Below are 19,043 nucleotides of genomic sequence, written 5' to 3' on the forward strand. Positions count from 1 at the left end.
TTCTCTTCGGCAAGTTGAAGCTGCTTTTTCTCCATTTCTCCCATGTATACCACTATATAACCTAGAAACTGGAGACTTAATTCTTTCAAGGCAACCAGAAGACTAATCTTGAGTCTTATTGTGTGTGTGTGTGTGTGTGTGTGTGTGTGTGTGCTATGTCACTTCAGTCGTGTCCAGCTCTTTGCAACTCTATGGACTGTAGCCTGCCAGGCTCCTCTGTCCATGGGGATTCTTCAGGCAAGAATACTGGAGTGGGCTGCCATGCCCTTCTCCAGGGGATCTCCCTGACCCAGGGAACAAACCCATGTCTCTGATGTCTCCTGCATTAGCAGGTGGGTTCTTTACCACTAGTGCCACTTAGGAAGCCCCTTGAGTCTTATTAACAGGGCCCTTTCATCATTCTCTCTACATCATTAACTCTACCACCAAACCCCAGGGAGTCAAATCCTGGATTGGTGTTTCTCAACTGAAAAGATATGAAAACCTACTCTAAATGGAAGTCCATCCCAACTGCAGACTCTAAACTGAAGGTCTTGGAAAGTGGCCAGTAAGATGGAAGATGAGGAAGTTGCTGAGAGCTGGAAGGAGGTGGCAGATGGTGGGGAAGTCCAAATCTTCCAGAGCGCATATTGTGATTCAGGATGACAGCCTTCCCAGGAGCCCCCTCTACAGATCAGCATCCTCAAGAGGCCCAACCGCACTGGTGTGATCAGCAGCCCCAACTCCACCAGCAGGCCAGGCCTAGTGTCAAGTCCCTAGCGCAGCAGGAGGTAGCAGAGCCTGGGCAGCACCAGCCCTGAAGAGGATCAAGAGAAATCTACCCTCAACAGGCCAATCAGGATCTCCCAACCCGAAGACAGCAGGTATCTCAGCAATGTGATCAGATAGCCTTTGGGTCCTGATGGGTCACAAAGCTTCAAACAGCTCAGATAAATGCAGGCAGGAATGGATATTGCTGTCATCACTTCCTGAGTGGGCCATCGGCTGCGGGTCACACTGCTGTGGCAGACAGCTGGACTTGAGCAGAGGGAACGACCTGGCTTACTTGCACTCTGATCCCCTTTGCTCCACGCATTGTGACCATGAACCCCATATGCTGTGACTTCCCTCCCCCCTCTTCCCACTGTGATTGGCGTGGCTACACGGGCTTCCCAACTCAATGGGAAGGGAAAGTGTGGGGAGTTAGAGGAGGGTTGGGGGATCCACCAAAGACTCGAGTAGAGAGTCAGACAGTACCACTTGGCTACTTGGGATAAAGTCAGTGCCAGCAATAATAGTTCATCATGCTCATTAACTTGAGATTTCAAAACACAACTGAGAACTCCCATCCACACACCCTCAAGTGCACATCTTCATTATTAAAAAACCAAGTTCCATTTGAAAATATCCTGTTTTTCTCTTTTCTTCCGAATTTTGTTTCTTTACACAAATTTTTAAAAAATAAATTTTATTTATTATTATTTATTTATTGGCTGTGCTGGGCCTTCGAAGCTTCCTCTAGTTGGGGTGAGTGGGGGCTACTCTCTAGTAGTAGTACATGAGCTTCCCACTGTGGTGGTTTCTATTATTGTGGAGCACAGGCTCTAAGGCCCAAGGGCTTCAGTAGCTGTGGTGCACTGACTCAGTTTGTGGAGCCTGGGCTTAGTTGCTCTGTGGCATGTGGGATCTTCCTGACCATGGATCAAACCCATGTCCCCTGCATTGCAAGACAGATTCTTAATCCCTGGACCACCAGGGAAGTCCCTGTTTATACTAATATTTGATTTACCAAAAAAAGTGCCTGGGGGGTTTTAGCAGTTTAATGAGTTTTTAATTGAGAAAGAATAGTTTGATAGCCTACTTAAAAATGTTTCTGGGCAATTTGCTAGAAACATTAACCAGTGAATAGTTTGGTTGCTGCTGCTGCTAAGTCGCTTCAGTCGTGTCCGACTCTGTGTGACTCCATAGATGGCAGCCCACCAGGCTCTCCCATCCTTGGGATTCTCCAGGCAAGAACACTGGAGTGGGATTCTCCAGGCAAGAACACTGGAGTGGGATTCTCCAGGCAAGAACACTGGAGTGGGATTCTCCAGGCAAGAACACTGGAGTGGGTGTTCTTGCCTGGAGAATCCCAGGGATGGGAGAGCCTGGTGGGCTGCCGTCTATGGGGTCGTACAGAGTCGGACACGACTGAAGCGACTTAGCAGCAGCAGCAACCAAACTATTCATTGGTTAATGTTTCTAGCAAATTGCCCAGAAACATTTTTAAGTAGGCTATCAAGCTATTCTTTCTCAATTAAAGTTTGGTAGTCTACTTAAAAATGTTTCTGGGCTAGGCATATACCTTGAGGAAACCAAAATCAAAAGAGACACATGTATCCCATTGCTCACTGCCGCACTATTTACAATAGCTAGAACATGGAAGCAACTTAGATGTCCATCGACAGATGAAAGGATAAAGAAGTTGTGGTATATACACAATGGAATATTACTCAGCCATAAAAAAGAATGCCTTTGAGTCAGTTCTGATGAGGTGGATGAACCCAGAACCTATTGTACAGAGTGAAGTGAGTCAGAAAGAGAAAGATAAATACTGTATTCTAACACATATATATAGAATCTAGAAAAATGGTACTGAAGAATTTACTTACAGGGCAACAATGGAGAAACAGACAAAGAGAATAGACTTATGGACATGGGGAGAGGGGAGAAGAGGGTGAGATGTATGGAAAGAGGAACATGGAAACTTATATTAACATATGTAAAATAGACAGCCAACAGGAATTTGCTGTATGGCTCAGGAAACTCAAACAGGGGCTCCGTATCAACCTAGAGTGTGGGATGGGGAGGGAGATGGGAGGGAGATTCAAAAGGGAGGGGATATATGTATACCTATGGCTGATTCAGAAAACAACAAAATTCTATAAAGCAGTTTTCCTTCAATAAAAAATTGATTTAAAAAATCCGTTTTTCAACTCATCTTCCATTTGTACTGAAATGGCTTTTCCAGTGATGTTGTTTCAATAAAGGAGTAGCATAGAGTAAAAAAAAAAAATGTTTCTGGGCAATTCACTAGAAGCATTAACCAATAGGATTTTGGTGAGCTTAGCTTCTGTATTCCTACTGAAGCCCAGAAAAAGGGCAGGGCTCTGTAGTCCCCAGGACAGACCCCAAGCCTATACCTCCCTATCCCCAGCTATGTCCCAGGGCATCTTGGCCCTGCCTGGAGACTGGACTAGCTTTATAGGCTCAGAGAGCCTGGGGAGGGTGTCAACCACTCACCTAGTCTAGTATTTTGGGCGATAGATAAAGTGAACAGACTCCCTCTTCCAAAACCCCTCAGGGTGGTTCCCCACCAGCCAGGCTTGCTACTTCTAGAAGAGGGCAGGGAGTGAGGCTGCACTCCCGGGCTTTAGGAGTAAGGGCTGCAAGACTTGCTCAGTGTTTTGTTGTCAGCACAGGGAAAGCCAGGAGACAGTCTGACTCCAGGACTCTGAGCCTCCTGCCAAGTGTGGTCAGAAGGTAGGTGGATCTTCCCACTCCAGCAAGGCTTAGAATGCCTAAGGGTCTGTGGAGTGCTGCCTCTGTTGATGGCATCAGCTCGGTAACTCTATCCAGTATATTTCCCTTGTGAAATCACCACCTTATGAGCAAACCATTCTGAATACACATGGGAAAAGACAAGCTGTGCATTGTAAAGATTGGTAATGACAGACTGGTTCCCCATAGTCTTAGTCTATCCTCCACCAGAGAAAGGGCATGGAATGAAAGCAGTTTTCCCTCTGTCCTTGGATCCTGGAGATTTGCTTTGGTTCTTTGAGGTGGAAGAGATGTAGGGGGCCCTGCCCAGGGTAGCAGTGTGTATATAAATCTGTCTCCTCTCAGGCTTTCTGATCTTTTCCATTGCCTTATGTCCCTCAGCCAGTCAGATGACCTCCTCACTCAGCAGATGAGTTTTGGAGTGGCTGTTGTGACATTTGTGATTAGGGCAGCTTGCTCTGGCTAAGGTGGTAAGCCAGGTCTTGCAGGCTCACTCCACCTTTGCATTGCCTGGCTCTCAGCCTGTCCTGTGGGGATGTCAATCGGGCCCAGCAAGCCTTGGCCCAGTACATCTTCCTTTTAGGAGGAAAGGTCTGCTCTCAGTTGGATCTCCAACTAGTCCATAGCACAGGCTTACAATTGTGTGAAGGCAGGCAATTGTTCTTGAGCAGAGCTGAAATAAAGCTTCAGTCAGTAAGAACCCGCAGGAAGTTGAATGGTGCCCACAGGCTGTTCTGAGGGGAAATGACCTCCAGGAATAGGTACAGGAAAAGGTTGCTACTGTCTTTACGGTTCCACTGCCCTGACCAAGTTTCCGCATTTTAAACGGTTATCATCCATCTCTCCTGTAATAGTGGTTTCTGGCCCAGATGAGACTATGCTTTCCCATTGGAGGAGGTACAGAGGTAAGCCAGGTGGGAAGACTGGAAGTGCTTGTTGCTCAGCTGTTGGGACCACCTGTTCTTGCTCCCCTCCTCTAGTGGGAACCAAGGGAAGGCTGACTGATGAGTGTCTGTGAATCAAGAATGTAGTAGGGACTGATGTTCCCACCTCCCTCTGGCTAAAGATGGGACTCTGTCTGCCGGGAGCTTGTCATCACACCAGCAGTCATATCCTGGCTTCCCAGATGGAGAGGTGGCAGGCAAAATTTTAAAAAGAAAACAGGAAATCATTGTGTTGGGGGGAGGTGAGAGGGGAGATGTGAGAATGGTTTGGATTTTGCATGTGTGTGTGTGTTTGTGGGTTTTTGTTTTATCATAGTTGTCTATAACTCTCCTTAAGTACTTTTCCTTTTCTTTTTTTTTTTTAAATTTTAAAGTAAATTGTAGGCTTTAGCTTGGAAAACCTCAGGGGAGTGGGGGGCAGAAACCTGAGGCTGCTGCTCCTTTATCTGCCTTTACAGTACTATCCCCTTCTCCCAGCTCCTCCATGACCCCAGGAGCCAGGCCTCAGCCCTTCCAGCTAACCACTTCCCATAAGCCATTACTCTGATGTTGGCCTGTAACCAAAGGAGCTGGGGGGCTGGGCCTGGGACCAACCCTTCTTCACCCACTCAGTCAGGGTGCTCCCCACTTGCAGGCAGGAGTCAGCACCCCATCTGCTACCATCAGCCCCTTTCAGAGCCCACTGCCCTGCACAGCCCTGGCTAGCCCAGCCATACACTGCTTGGCCCCATCTGGGGATGCTCTGCTTGGGGGTGGGGTGGCGGGGCTGCCCCAGCCTCCCTGGTAGGCAGAGACTCTAGAAACTTCTGGGGCCCTGTTTTTGGCCATGTGATTTCATGGGTGCATATGAGCCCCTTGGGTATCTGAACACAGGGGCATGGGACAGAGGGCTACACCCCTGCCGTCCTGCTCTGCTGGTCTAGTGGGCAAATGCCCACCCTACCCCCTGCTGAATTGGCAGATTAAGCATGTTATAAATTGTATTTTAAATACATGATTTAAACTTGTAAAAAAAATAAACTGAGAGTCCCTTGAGAACCCCTGGAAGCAGACATTGCCACAAGGGGTACTGCTTTTATAAGAACATCAGACCAAGGAGATGACACCATGAGGTGGTCAGCTTCTGCCCAAGATGCCAAACAAGACCCTGTAGGATGCTCTTGTGTACTTCCTAATCTCACCATTTTTACCGTTCTTGCAGAATCATGTTTTTTTCTCTATCTACTCCAGCATCATCTTTACTATCCACATAACTCCCCCTCCCTGACAACTGAAGACTTCCATAATGAGCCTTCATTTGTATTATTTCATTTTCCCCTTCACCCAAGGTATTCTCCCCTTTAACAATTCCACCACCCCTGCAAGGACCCCAGAATCCATAGCCTTCCTTCACCCAACTCATAGTACAGTCTGTCACAACCTCACTTTAGAATGCAGGTTATGTTCTCCCTCTTCTTTGGAAACTTCCAGTTTCCCTTAAATCCCTATGCCATCTCATATTTAAGGGATCCTTTGTGCTCTCACTCAGAGTCTTTTCCCTAGTCTAGGGAAAAAAGCAGGGTCACTCAGCATTTTTCTCTACACTTCGAAAGGAATCTCCTTCAACCTCAATACTTTTCAAAAAGGGCAATCCATGCTTAACCAGACTTCCCTTTTTTTTTCTCACCTTAACTACTCTATTACCTCTGATTTAAGTTTTCCAGACACTAGATGAGCCAAAAGTCTATGAAACATGTTACAACTACAAGCTTAGGCAAAATCCAAGCCCCAGAAGGAGGCTGTGCTCTTGTCTCATCAGGTACTTAAGAAGACTTAAACAAGAGGCTAAGAGACTGGGAGTAAATCTAAAAACACTTGCTGCAGCAAGTCAAGTATGGGCTACATGCATGCCTAGAACTGCTGTTGTGTGGGCTGCTTAGAAGTTCATCTGGCCACCTGCATCTTCTGTGCTCTGCTACAGGAAATAACCATGACTGTGAATAATCTTACCAAAACCACTAATATCACTGCCTGAGAACTACAGGAACTCCAGTGAGTGGATCTTCATAATTATCTGGCATTGGACACCATCCTGGTGTGGGGCACTTGTGATTGGAAGCCTTTGCTGTGTGTGTATTCCCTGAAATCTTTCTGATGTCTATGCCATCACCAAAAACATCCAGACATTCCAGAAAATTCTTCAGATTTTCACTGTCATCTTCACTCTCTGAACACCCTTCAGGCCCAATGTCTAGGAATCTTCTCAACTCGTTCTCTCTGAACATCAAATCTTAGATTTACTCCCTTATTAAACCTTTAATAACTATTATTTTATTTTATCCCTAAGTATGCATGCATGCTAAGTCACTGCAGTTGTGTCTGACTCTTTGTGACCCTATGGACTGTAGCCCACCAGGCTCCTCTGTCTGTGGGAGTCTCCAGGCAAGAATACTAGAGTGGGTTGCCACGCCCTTCTCCAGGGGATCTTCCCAACCCAGGGATCGAAACTGTCTCGAATGTCTCATGTCTCCTGCATTGGCAGGTGGGTTCTTTACCACTAGTGCCACCTGGGAAGCCCAAGATTCTTTAACAGCTGTCAGCCTAATAGAACAATCAACAGATGACACACAGTCCTTCAAGAATAACAAGAACATGAAGGCCAGCACCCCCTTGAAAACTATCTGGACCTAACTCAACTTCCTAATGGGGCTTCCCTAGTGGCTCAGTGGTTAAGAATCTGCCTACAAAGCAGGATACTCTGGTTCAATCCCTGGGTCAGTACTCTAGTACTCTTGCCTAGAGAATCCCATGGACAGAGGAGCCTGGCAGGCTTCAGTCCATAGGGTTGCACACAGTCGTACATGACTGAAGCGACTAAAGCAGCAGCAGCAGCAACTTCCCAGGAACTCTTATTCCATAAGGACAGATTTTGTCTGACTTAATGAGGGGGGCACTAAGTGTTCACAATTACCTATTGCTTACCCTCTGCTTTGTCTTGACCAAATTTTAGTCAGCCTTCTTCCTTCCTACAGGCTCCTGAACTCTGCTTGCCCCCAAGCCTGAGAAAGCACAAAAAGGGTGAATTTTACCTCCCTTCTCAGTTTCTCCTGGGATACTTTAAGTTGTGTGGCTATGGCATGACTGGCTGTATTTCTTTCACTGCCATGGTGTCCTGCACATACTCTGTTTCTCCTGCCCTTCCACCCACCAATTAGTGATCCTAAAGTGGTTAGTATCAGGACAATATTTGGAAAGATTGTGGCATTGGAGAGTTGTGGCTAGTGTGGTTGGTGAGGGCAAGTCCTTGCGAGGTTCTGCTGCTGAGTAAATATCTACTGCAGTTTTGAGTCAAACCCAGTATCCAGTGTTGGACAAGGGGAAGCTTGTTATAGGGGAGGCCCTTTACAAGGGATTCTCTTACAGGCCCACCAAGACTCTCACTGCTGCCCGTATTCTGTGTTCCTGTGAAGGCAAGTTGTACAGCTTAGAGCAATTCAAGGTGATGTTAATAGGAGTTTATAATTTCTAGCCAAGCAAACCTGCATATTATCTACCTCATACTCAGCATCTGAGTCAGCTCAATTTGTTATGGGCTCAGCCCATGATTGGCCACATATTTGAAGTAAGAGTTGACCCACAGACACCTGTACTGTGAATCACAAGTCATATCTTAGAGCCTGGCTTAGCAAGATTGGGTGTTGCAGATAGTAGTAGAGATGGGAGGAGAAATGCTAGCCTTAGTGATGGTGTCTGTGGTCATGTTAGTAGGACTGACTGACCTGAATGTCCAATAGCATGCTTCCCATGGTTCCAATCCTGACCCATGTTGTATGTTTCCCTGTTTTGTGTAAGAGGCATGTTGTTTCTGAACACTGTCAGCACTAGAGTGTAGTTTGCCAGGGGAAGGTGATCCATCAATGGTGTGTAATCAACACTGGTAAAGGAGGAACACCTCAAATATGGAAGGGGTACAGCAAGAGAGTAAGGGTGAAGGTCACAGATTATCTGTGGGCAGCAGTAGAAGCTCTGGTTGTCCCTTGCCATGCCATGCCATGCTGTGCTACCTCGCTTCAGTCATGCCTAACTCTTTGCGACCCTATGGACTGTAGCCCACCAGGCTCCTCTGTCCATGGGATTCTCCACACAAGAATACTGGAGTGGGTTGCCATGTCCTCCTCCAGGGGATCTTTCCCACCCAGGGATCGAACTCACCTCTCCTGCAGCTCCTGCATTGTAGGCAGGGGAAGCTCGGTTGTCCCTTGGATATCATCCAAATGGTATTACCCAGTCCAGGGGTAACTAATTCTACCTCCTGGGTGTCAAGAGCTGTTCCAAGGTTGTTCTATGGAGATTTAGTGGAGTATTTGGGCAGCAGATTAGGATGCTTTTCTCTCCAGATAGTGGTGAGTGGTTTGCTCAGCTTACATTGGATGAGGAGCAGAAGCTCCCATTTGAGTATGGTCCCAAAGTTGGTGGTCCATGGCAGGTCCCTGTCGGGATCAAAGGGGAAGTGTTTGCTAGGCTCTCGATTTTCTATGAGGAAGAAGGGGAAAAGATGGAAGTATCAAGTGGATGTTCCTTTGTTGCGGGCAGCATGCAAGGCTCCCACGTCCATGAAAACTAGTAATTGGGTTGTGTGCAGTGTGGACATGCCCACCAGGAGAGGTCACAACGTCTCCTTGGGTGGTCACTCCATTTGTTGTGAATTTTGATACAGTGCAGTCATATCTTAGGACTGCACCTTTGAACTTATGGGACTATTTTACTCCAGGTTCTCTCAGCAGCCCTTGTTTTTAAATACCATTATATTCTTCCTAGACAGTGGGGTAGGTGAAAACTCACACAATGTGATTTTGTACTACTCACTGTTTGTTGCTTTGCAGTGGGAACCTTGATGTATTTGTGTAACTAGCAACACTCCCAAGGGCTGTCAGGCTGCTATGTTAACCCTTCAGTAATGTTAACAGAGGTTGGGGCCCCCACAGGGAGAGCAATGGAAGGCCTGTGTGGGTATCCACCACTATTAACCATATGTTAACATATATGTTGCTGTTGCTCCTTGGGGAGGCCCAGTGAAATCACTTTGCCATCTCTGATGTGGCCCTCCTTCTCTGTGAATTTTCCCTCCAGTGAGGCATGCCCAATGTCTAGATTTCTGGCTTCTGCTACAGTCCCTGATGGTTTGTCTCACTGCTGATCTGACTCCTCTAACAATCCATTTTCATAACCCCATGATGCCCCAAAGCCCTGACCTCTCATGTGCCCCCTGATAGAAGTGGGGGTGGCTCCTCTCAAAGATCGGGAGACTCCCCCTCCTTCCAGAGCCCTAGCTGCTCTGGTGGTTCAGTTAGTTCATCAGGCTTGGCATCTTAAGGTATCTCCTCTGTGTCTTGTTTGGTATAAGCCGAGGTATGGTGCACCCAGATAGGCAGAGTGGGAGCTAGTGTGGCAATTAGCCCCATAGCTCTTTATCCCAAATACCTGATTTTGCCAATGTGCTGACCAAGAAGTTAGCTCATGAACACTGACCAGGAGTCAGTAGAATATGAACGTTGGGGAAATGTTTGTCAAAGGCATACTCTATTGCTAGGACTATTACATGCTGCTCAGCCCATTGGGTGCTTTGGTCTGTGCCCTGTATGGATTTTATGGTCATAGGCTGTGGCTGTCTGTTGTCTGGTCCCTTAACACCCCATGCTCACTCCATCAGTAAAGGAAGATAATTGCTTTTCTTGTTTTGAGGGTGCTGACTGTCTTCCCTCCTGTCCCCATTGAGCAAGGGGTGGAGGCATTTCTGGGGTTTGGGTGAGTTAGCCCCAGTGGTGACTACTAGAAAAACCATAGCTTTGACTATAAAGATCCATATTAGTGGGTAATTTTTCTTTTAATTAATTGTCCTCTCAAGCCAGTCACCTCTTTTGGGGGGGGGGCCTTTAAAGCATGAATGCTCCCTGGGATTAGGAAGGTTTGAGCACCTATGTCCAACAGAGCCAGCCAGTGTGTTTGGGTTCTGGAGCCCAAACTACAGTTAATGTGATACAAGGGCAACTGTCTTCAGGTGAGGCCCCACTTCTGTGACTGTTGGACCCCGGCGTGGGGGCTGTCCTGGCCAGTGGCAGAGACCAGATGTAAGTACTGAAGATGAGGTTACCTCTGGAAGAGAAGCCTGCCACAGCTTGTACTCTAACCCTAGTAAGTAGTACTATTGCTGCACCGATGTATCAGAGAACCTCTGATGTGGAACTCTCTTGTCCTTTAGGGTTCAATATAACCTGTGATAGTTAAGTTTATGTGTCAATCTGACTGGGTCAAGAGTGCCAAGACTTTAGGTCAAACATTATTATGGGCGTGTCTGTGAGGTTCGAGACGAAATTAATATTTGAGTTGGTAGGCTGAGTAAAACAGATCCCCCCCTCCCCTGTGTGGGTGGGTCTCATCCAAGCAGTGAAGACCTGAGTAGAACAAAAAGATGACCCTCCCATAAGTAAGGGCTTCCCAGGTGACATTAGTGGTAAAGAACTCACCTGCCAATGCAGGGGATGTGAGAGACATAGGTTCAATCCCTGGGTTGGGAAGATCCCCTGGAGGAGGGCATGGCAACCCACTCCAGTATTCTTGCCTGGAGAATCCCATGGACAGAGGAACCTGGTGGGCTAAAGTCCATGGGGTCACAAGAAGTCGGTTCCTCCTGCCTGACTGCCCTGAGTTGGTACTTTGGTTTTTTCCTGCTTTGGGACTCAGATTGACACACTGTCTCTTCCTAGACCCCCAGCCAGCGAGTCTTTGGACAGAAACTACATCATGATCTCTCCTGGGGCTCCAGCTTGAGGACTGCCAGGCTAGCCCTGTGAACCAACTCCTTACAAAAAAAAAAAATTCTTTTTATGTATACATCCTGTTGGTTCTGCTTCACTGGAGAATTCTGTCTAATATATAACCTTTGTTTTCTCAGAGTTCACGCTTAAGCAGAGGCCAAGCTGTAGGTTTGTTGACTTAGAGGGGGGCAGCTTCACTCTCGATGGTAATTCTGATATAGGCCAGGTGGCTTAAACACTTGTATCTGAGTTTGTCTTTCCTGAGTTTCTATTAAATGGAAGAGCAGCTGTGAATTTTGAACTGTTTTCGTAGTTAACCATCAGTGCCAGTAAAGAGGACTTACCTTTGTCAGGAGCCCCTCTGAGAAACAACTCTGTGGACTCAGGACTCTATCCACCCTCCTCCCACTTGCTCAGTCATCCTGCTGCACACCATCTGTTACCTGATAAGCCCACTTCAGCATCCCTAGCTGATGGAGGAGATCTTTGGCCTCAGATGGTGTTTTCCACTCATAGCCTGCCCAGGTGATTATGAGGCCTCATGTTGGGTGGGTAGCCCTCCATAGAAAAAATCCTTATCAACAAGGTATATGTGAACCAGGGTTCAAAGCTGCCTCTGGAGGTCCTTACCCCTCATTCCTCACTAATTGTGCAAGATCCCTTAGCAGGGATTCATTTTTCCATCCTGTTCTGTGAAGACAATTGTTATTGAAGTTCTGTCTTGCCTCTCTTGTTCAGCAGGATGCCCCCTTGTTTAGGAGTCGTAGGAGAGACAGGAAGATGACTTCCTTGTCTTTGTCACTTTAAGTAGTGCTTTAGCTGCCTCAACCCAAAAGTTGGGGTCTCGATACCCCTCCAGGGAGGGGCTAGAATGATAACAGCAGATCCACGTGTGATAGCATCAGAGTCAGGCTGCTGCCAAGTCACTTCAGTCGTGTCCGACTCTGTGCGACCCCATAGATGGCAGCCCACCAGGCTCCCCCGTCCCTGGGATTCTCCAGGCAAGAACACTGGAGTGGGTTGGCATTTCCTTCTCCAATGCATGAAAGTGAAAAGTGAAAGGGAAGTCATTCAGTCGTGTCCGACTCTTAGCGACTCCATGGACTGCAGCCTACCAGGCTCCTCCGTCCATGGGATTTTCCAGGCAACAGTACTGGAGTGGGGTGCCATTGCCTTCTCTGAGAGTCAGGCTAGCTGTTTGCAAAGATGCAAACACTTAGGGGACTAACCTTGGTCTGATGCCTCTGCCTTATAGGCTTGTTTAGCTGCTGTAGTGGCTCCCAGTGATGAGGACGTCCTCTTGTCACAGACTATCCCTGAATCGCTGGCCAGTGTCAGGGAGCTCCTCTCATTATAGCCCATTATGGGGTCAGGGGTAGCCTCCCTCAGTTCAGAGTCATACCCCTCCCTCTTTTCTGTTCAGGCCCATAGGTCTTACAATATCCACCATTTGCCTAATGGGTTCCCAGGTGAGCAGGCTGACTTCCTACCCCATACAACTAGGCCCCTCTGCCCGCCCCAGCCCCAGATGCAGTGGCATCCCAAATTTTGAATTCCACCCATTTGAGGTCATCCAGGATTTTTGCTAATTGATTTTCCTGCTGACTGGGTGGTGTCCATATCTATTTCCGGGTCATCCCCAGAAATTCTCCCCTTTTCATTGTCACTTGTAGGGGTTTGAGGTATTTGGGGGTTGATAAAGAAAAAATGGCAGAAAGCGAAGAGAAACTAAAGAGCCTCTTGATGAGGGTGAAAGAGGAGAATGAAAAAGTTGGCTTAAAACTCAACATTCAAAAAACTAAGATCCCATCACTTCATAGCAAATAGATGGGGAAAAAATGGAAACAGTGGCAGATTTTATTTTCTTCGCCTCCAAAATCACTGTGGAAGGTGACTTAAGCCATAAAATGAAAAGATGCTTGATCCTTGGAAGGAAAGCTATGATAAACCTAGACAGCATATTAAAAAGCAGAGACACCACTTTGAAGACAAAGGTCTATAGAGTCAAACCTATGGTTTTCCCAGTAATCATGTACATATGTGAGAGTTGGACCATAAAGAAGTCTGAGTGCCAAAGAATTGATGCTTTTGAACTGTGGTGCTGTGGAAAACTCTTGAAAGTCCCTTGGACAGCAAGGAGATCAAACCAGTGAATCCTAGAGGAAATCAACTCTGAATATTCATTGGAAGGACTGATGCTGAAGCTGAAGCTCCAATACTTGGGTCACCCAATGTGTGGAGCTGACTTGTTGGAAAAGACCCTGATGCTGCAAAAAACTGAGGGCAGGAGGAGAAGGGGGTGACAGAAGATGAGATGGTTGAACGGCATCATCAACTCAGTGGACATGAGTTTGAGCAAACTCCTGGAGTAGTGAAGGACAAGGAATCTATGGGGTCGCAGAGTCGGACATGACTTAGCGACTGAACAAGAGAAAACATGACCACAAGGTGACAGTAGCACACATGAGCTTTATTGGCTTTGTGGGCTGGGGAAGTGCTTCACAACAGGAGGTGCGGGCGCAGAGGCTACTAAGAAAAGAGGAGGGCAAAGGAACTGCTGGGGGCTTGGGGATTAAGAGAGTGAGCTAATGTATCTAGGTGATGTCACTCAGCAATAAAGTGGGGAGTCTCTGTGTCAGAGAACTCTGAAGGGCAGCAGCAACTTGGGTTTTTTACAGCCCAGGACTTGCCTTATCTATTGACAACAGAGGTAGGGTGAGGTTTCATGGGGCATGCAAAGCAGGTAGGCCCTAAATGGTGAAAAATCTGCTTGTTTGGGCTATTTGTAAAATAATTGGATGTGTACACATTTCAGTTTGGCATCGATAGGCTTTTGAGCTATTGAATCTCAGCCTGCAGTGAAGAAATAACCAACTTTGGGGCCAGTATGTAAAGGCCATCTTTGACCTATCTATATAAACAGGTGAAGGGCACAATCCATCCCATTAAGTCCTTACAAATTGTGGCGGGATCTTAATTTCCAGACCAGGGTTTGAACCCATGCCCACTGCGGTGGAAGCAGAGAGCTCTAACCATTGGACTACTAGGGAATTTCCGGAATTCTGGCATAAAGGTTTAAAGGTAGAGTTACAGTTTCTCATTTAGGGATCATCCTTGGTCCTGGCGCCTGCAGTTGTAGCCTTGGTCCCAAGACCACTACATTAGGTTGGAAAGAAGAAAGTTGAGGTATTGAGGGAAAGAATTGTGTAGTAGTAACAGCATCTTCCTTGCTCTCTCTGCCCCAGACCTCACAGAAAATTGGAGGAATACATCAAGCAGGGACTGTCCCTTGGCTCTTATGTTAAATGTGAGCACACATTCATAAAGGAATGCAAGCCAGCTCTTCATGCCTTTATCCCCCCTATTTTAGACATCTGCCTATTCCAATTTTTGATCAAACCAGTTCTCTGAGCTATATAGGCAACATGATCTATTCATTTAATGTGATATCTGTGCTCATTTTTGGACACTATTATAAGCTATAAGGGAGAAGGCAATGGCACCCCACTCCAGTACTGTCGCCTGGAAAATCCCATGGACGGAGGAGTCCATGGGGTCGCTAAGAGTCCGAAACGACTGAGCGACTTCACTTTCACTTTTCACTTTCATGCACTGGAGAAGGAAATGCCAACCCACTCCAGTGTTCTTGCCTGGACAATCCCAGGGATGGTGGAGCCTGGTGGGCTGCCATCTATGGGGTCGCACAGAGTTGGACACGACTGAAGCAACTTAGCAGCAGCATAAGCTATAAGTGTAGCTATAGTGACACATAGCTATAAGTGTATTCCTAGGTTTGAAAAAAATGTAACTGTGGTCCAAGTTGCTACAGTAGCTTCTATTCCAGTCCTTTTATAGTATTCTGAGTATTTGCTTCTACTACTGAAAGCCCAGTAGAGTGTTCCTGTCAAGTCACATTTATAAAAGACTCATTAATGTGATGCCATAGAGGTGGTAACATATTGCAATATATGTGTACCAAGTCAACATACTGTCTACCTCAAACTTACATAAATGTTATATGTCAATTATACTCCAATTAAAAAAAAAAAAAAAAGATCCCAGGAGTTCCTGGTGGTCCAGTGGCTAAGACTCTGCATTCAATGCAGAGGGCCTGATTTGGATCCCTGGTGGGGGAACTAGATCCCACATGCTGCAACAAAAGATCCTGCATGCCACAACAAAGATCAACGATCTTGAATGTTGCAACTAACAGCTGGCGCAGCCAAATAAATTTTTTTAAGTTAAATTAAAAAAAAATCAAAGATCCATTTATAACCCCCTGGAACTATCAGCAGCAGTCTGACATAGTCTGCTTGCCAGCTATGTGTGGGGCCTTCATCCAGGGACTCTGCTCCCATCAGTTCAGTTCTGTCGCTCAGTCGTGTCTGACTCTGCGACCCCATGGACTGCAGCACACCAGGCCTCCCTGTCCATCACCAACTCCTGCAGTTTACTCAAACTCATGTCCATTGAGTTGGTAATGCCATCCAACCAGCTCATCTCATGTGGTCCCCTTCTCCTCCCGCCTTCAATTGTTCCCAGTATTAGGGTCTTTTCCAATGAGTCAGCTCTTTGCATCAGGTGGCCAAAGTATTGGAGTTTCACCTTCAACATCAGTCTTTCCAGTGAACACCCAGGACTGATCTCCTTTAGGATGGACTGGGTGGATCTCCTTGCTGTCCAAGGGACTCTCAAGAGTCTTCTCCAACACCACAATTCAAAAGCATCAATTCTTAGGCGCGCAGCTTTCGTTACAGTCCAACTCTCACATCCATCCATGACTACTGGAAAAACCATAGCCTCAACTAGATGGACCTTTGCTGGCAAGGTAATGTCTCTGCTTTTTAATATGCTGTCTAGGTTGGTCATAAATTTTCTTCCAAGGAGCAAACATCTTTTAATTTCATGGCTGCAATTACCATCTGCAGTGATTTTGGAGCCCCAAAAAACAAAGTCACCCACTGTTTCCACTGTTTCCTCATCTATTTGCCATGAAGTGATGGGACCAGATGCTATGATCTTAGTTTTCTGAATGTTGAGTTTCAAGCCAACTTTTTCACTCTCCTCTTTCACTTTCATCAAGAGGCTTTTTAGTTCTTCACTTTCTGCCATAAGTGTGGTGTCATCTGCATATCTGAGGTTATTGATATTTCTCATAGCAGTCTTGTGCTTCAAGACTTGTTCTTCATCCAGTCCAGCATTTCTCATGATGTACTCTGCATATAAGTTAAATAAGCAGGGTGGCAATATACAGCCTTGATGTATAGTCATCTGAAATCTCTGCCTCCTTTGCCAGACAGGGCAGTTCTGGTTGACATTTTGTGACTCAGTGGGTGCTAGAGGAATATGTCAGTGATCAGTTCATCCTTGCATTGCTGTATCTTTTCCTTGTCCACTCATTTCATGGACCCAGGTGGCTATCTCAAGCAAGCACATCAATATCTACTTGTCAAATCCTTTGGCTCCTGGAAAGAGGTTCTTCTGATGGCTATCAACATGTTCTAGTTTATAGCACCATTTAAATTCCACTATTGCTTTTCATAGAGCTGTGCCCCATATGGGGATCCTTTCAACAGTCCAATTTTCTATTGCTCATCTATCTAACCACATGGCCAGACCGTTGGCCATTACCCATTAGTCAGTAAAAATTCAAACACAGTGGCTCTTTTCTTTGTCCAATTCTTCCATTATTGCAAGAAAAATAGCATGCAATTCAACCACGAAAATAATTTGTTCTTGCCATCTTCATTTGGAGCTTTTATGAGTCAGTTGTAATGTGGTAGCCTCCCAAACAGGGTGCTATCTGTCCACTTTGGAACCACCATCAGCAAACTAGGTAGCTGTCTGATATTTAATAGGGAGCTGTTCACAGGACAGCATCCTTGTGGTAGTAGGATTTGGCAGCTCCTCATTCAAAGTCAGCCCTAAGAGTCCGCCTGCTTGTGAATACAATTTCTTGCATTCCTCTTATAGTGTATTGTTGTGTCAGATACTCAGTTGTGTCTGACTCTTTGTGACCTCATGGACTGCAGCACGCCAGGCTTCCCTGTCCTTCACCATCTCCTGAAGTTTGCTCAAACTCATGTCCATTGAGTCAGTGATGCCATTCAACCATCTCATCCTCTGTTGTCCCCTTCTCCTCCTGCCTTCTATCTTTCCCCAGCATCAGGATCTTTTCTAATGAATCAGCTCCAGTTGTCAAGCAGAGGGCCACACTGGTCCACAAGAGTCTCCAATAGAACTGCATTAATGCCTTGATTTTGGCCCCATCAATGTCTCTTTTATTAATCCCATTTTAATAACTGTTTCTTTTTTCTTGATTTTTTAAAAATTGAAGAATAGTTGATTTACAATGTTGTGCCAATCTCTGCCGTATAGCAAAGTGACTCAGTTATACAATACATGTACACATTCTTTTAAAATATTCTTTTCCATTGTGGTGTCCCAGGAGATTGGACATAGTTCCCTGTACTATACAGTAGGACCTTGTTTTTTATCCATTCTAAATGTAATAGTTTGCATTTACCAACCCCAAACTCCCAGTCCATCCCTCTCTCTGTCCCCAAAGTCTATTTCTAATGAAGGTCAAGTCCCATCTGCTTTTCTCTATACTCAGTTTTGCCCCACTGTTATTCCACATCTCGCAATTACAAAACATACTGTGAATCTCAGTTTCAGTATCTGTAAAACAGTGCATAGTGCATCATGGTGCTATTGCAGAGTTAAATCACTGAACCAAACCCGAGGATTGGCAAGTATAAGCACTCTGGCAGCCATCCCAACTATTACTTACTCCCAGCACCACCCCTGGGGCTGGATAAAGTCTAAAGGATGAGGGTGAGCACTTGGCAGGGTCATGCCATAGAGGTAGGTCTAAGATCACCCTGCCCCAGCCCTGACACCTCGGTTGCTACAGGGAAGTGTCCATGAACAGGTGGCTGAGTCCCCTCTTATTAACTGCTTTAAGGTTTATATATAAAGATATATTAATATATAAAGATACTTGTTCATCCTATTTGGACAAGTCCCTTGACTTTTCCCTATTGTAGTTCTTCATTCTTTTGTAAATCACCCTAATTTTCTTATATCTGTAAGATACATAAAGGGAAGGTGTTGATAGTGATCTACAAAATGAGATAAGTCCTTGTTATGACTTTGTTAAATTAAAATTTGTTAAATAGAGGCCTGGGGAGCTGAATGGAAAGCCTAGATTTAATAAAGAAATTGAAATTAAAGAGGTTTATTTTTTATACATCCTGGAGGGGGCACACATTTCTGGGCCACATTGGGGGGTGGTGGATCAAGACAGGGTGCAGGTGGAGAGAGAGGCAGGACCTGGTCTGTTGAGCAGAGTGCTTTAGGGTTTCTGGGCTAAGGCTGAACTGATCAATTCAAACAAAAAAAATATGGGGTTTTGGTAAGTTCCACAGGGGTCTTATCTAAGGGGTACACAAGAGGAAGGTCCTAGCTGGGGAGACTGTTTATCACAAGGGCTGTTGAGGAAGTCATATCAGGAACTTACATTTACTTGCTATTCTGTGGGCTGTTATCAGTGTACATACTTGCATGAGTGAGCTAGTGACAGTTTAAGGCCCCCACAGGCTGCTTGGTCAAACAAAATGGATGCTGAGGCAGCAAAACTATGGAGCAGCTTAGTTAAACTCTTGACACTCCTTTAGTCTGTACCCTCTGGTGTCAATAGTTTCTTTCTTTTGCTTCCCTGCCACCTGCACTACCTTCCTGGTGACCACCAGATACAATCTGGTGCATGCCAAGTTGCTTCAGT

At 46.0% G+C, this 19,043-nt stretch overlaps 1 protein-coding gene and 1 pseudogene across 3 annotated transcripts in view; one reads left to right on the forward strand and one right to left on the reverse strand.

Annotated features, from left to right (window-relative positions):
* LOC147340446 (putative protein SSX9) overlaps positions 1-19,043 on the reverse strand; it is a 130,160-nt gene that overhangs the window by 25,516 nt on the left and 85,601 nt on the right. The window lies entirely within an intron of this gene.
* On the forward strand, positions 439-933 carry LOC147340447 (SUZ RNA-binding domain-containing pseudogene; annotated as a pseudogene).

This window comes from Bos grunniens, chromosome X (genome assembly GCF_055505025.1).
Source record: "Bos grunniens cultivar Pamir isolate PY7600 chromosome X, Bosgru_T2T1.0, whole genome shotgun sequence".
NCBI classification, from domain to species: domain Eukaryota; kingdom Metazoa; phylum Chordata; class Mammalia; order Artiodactyla; family Bovidae; genus Bos; species Bos grunniens.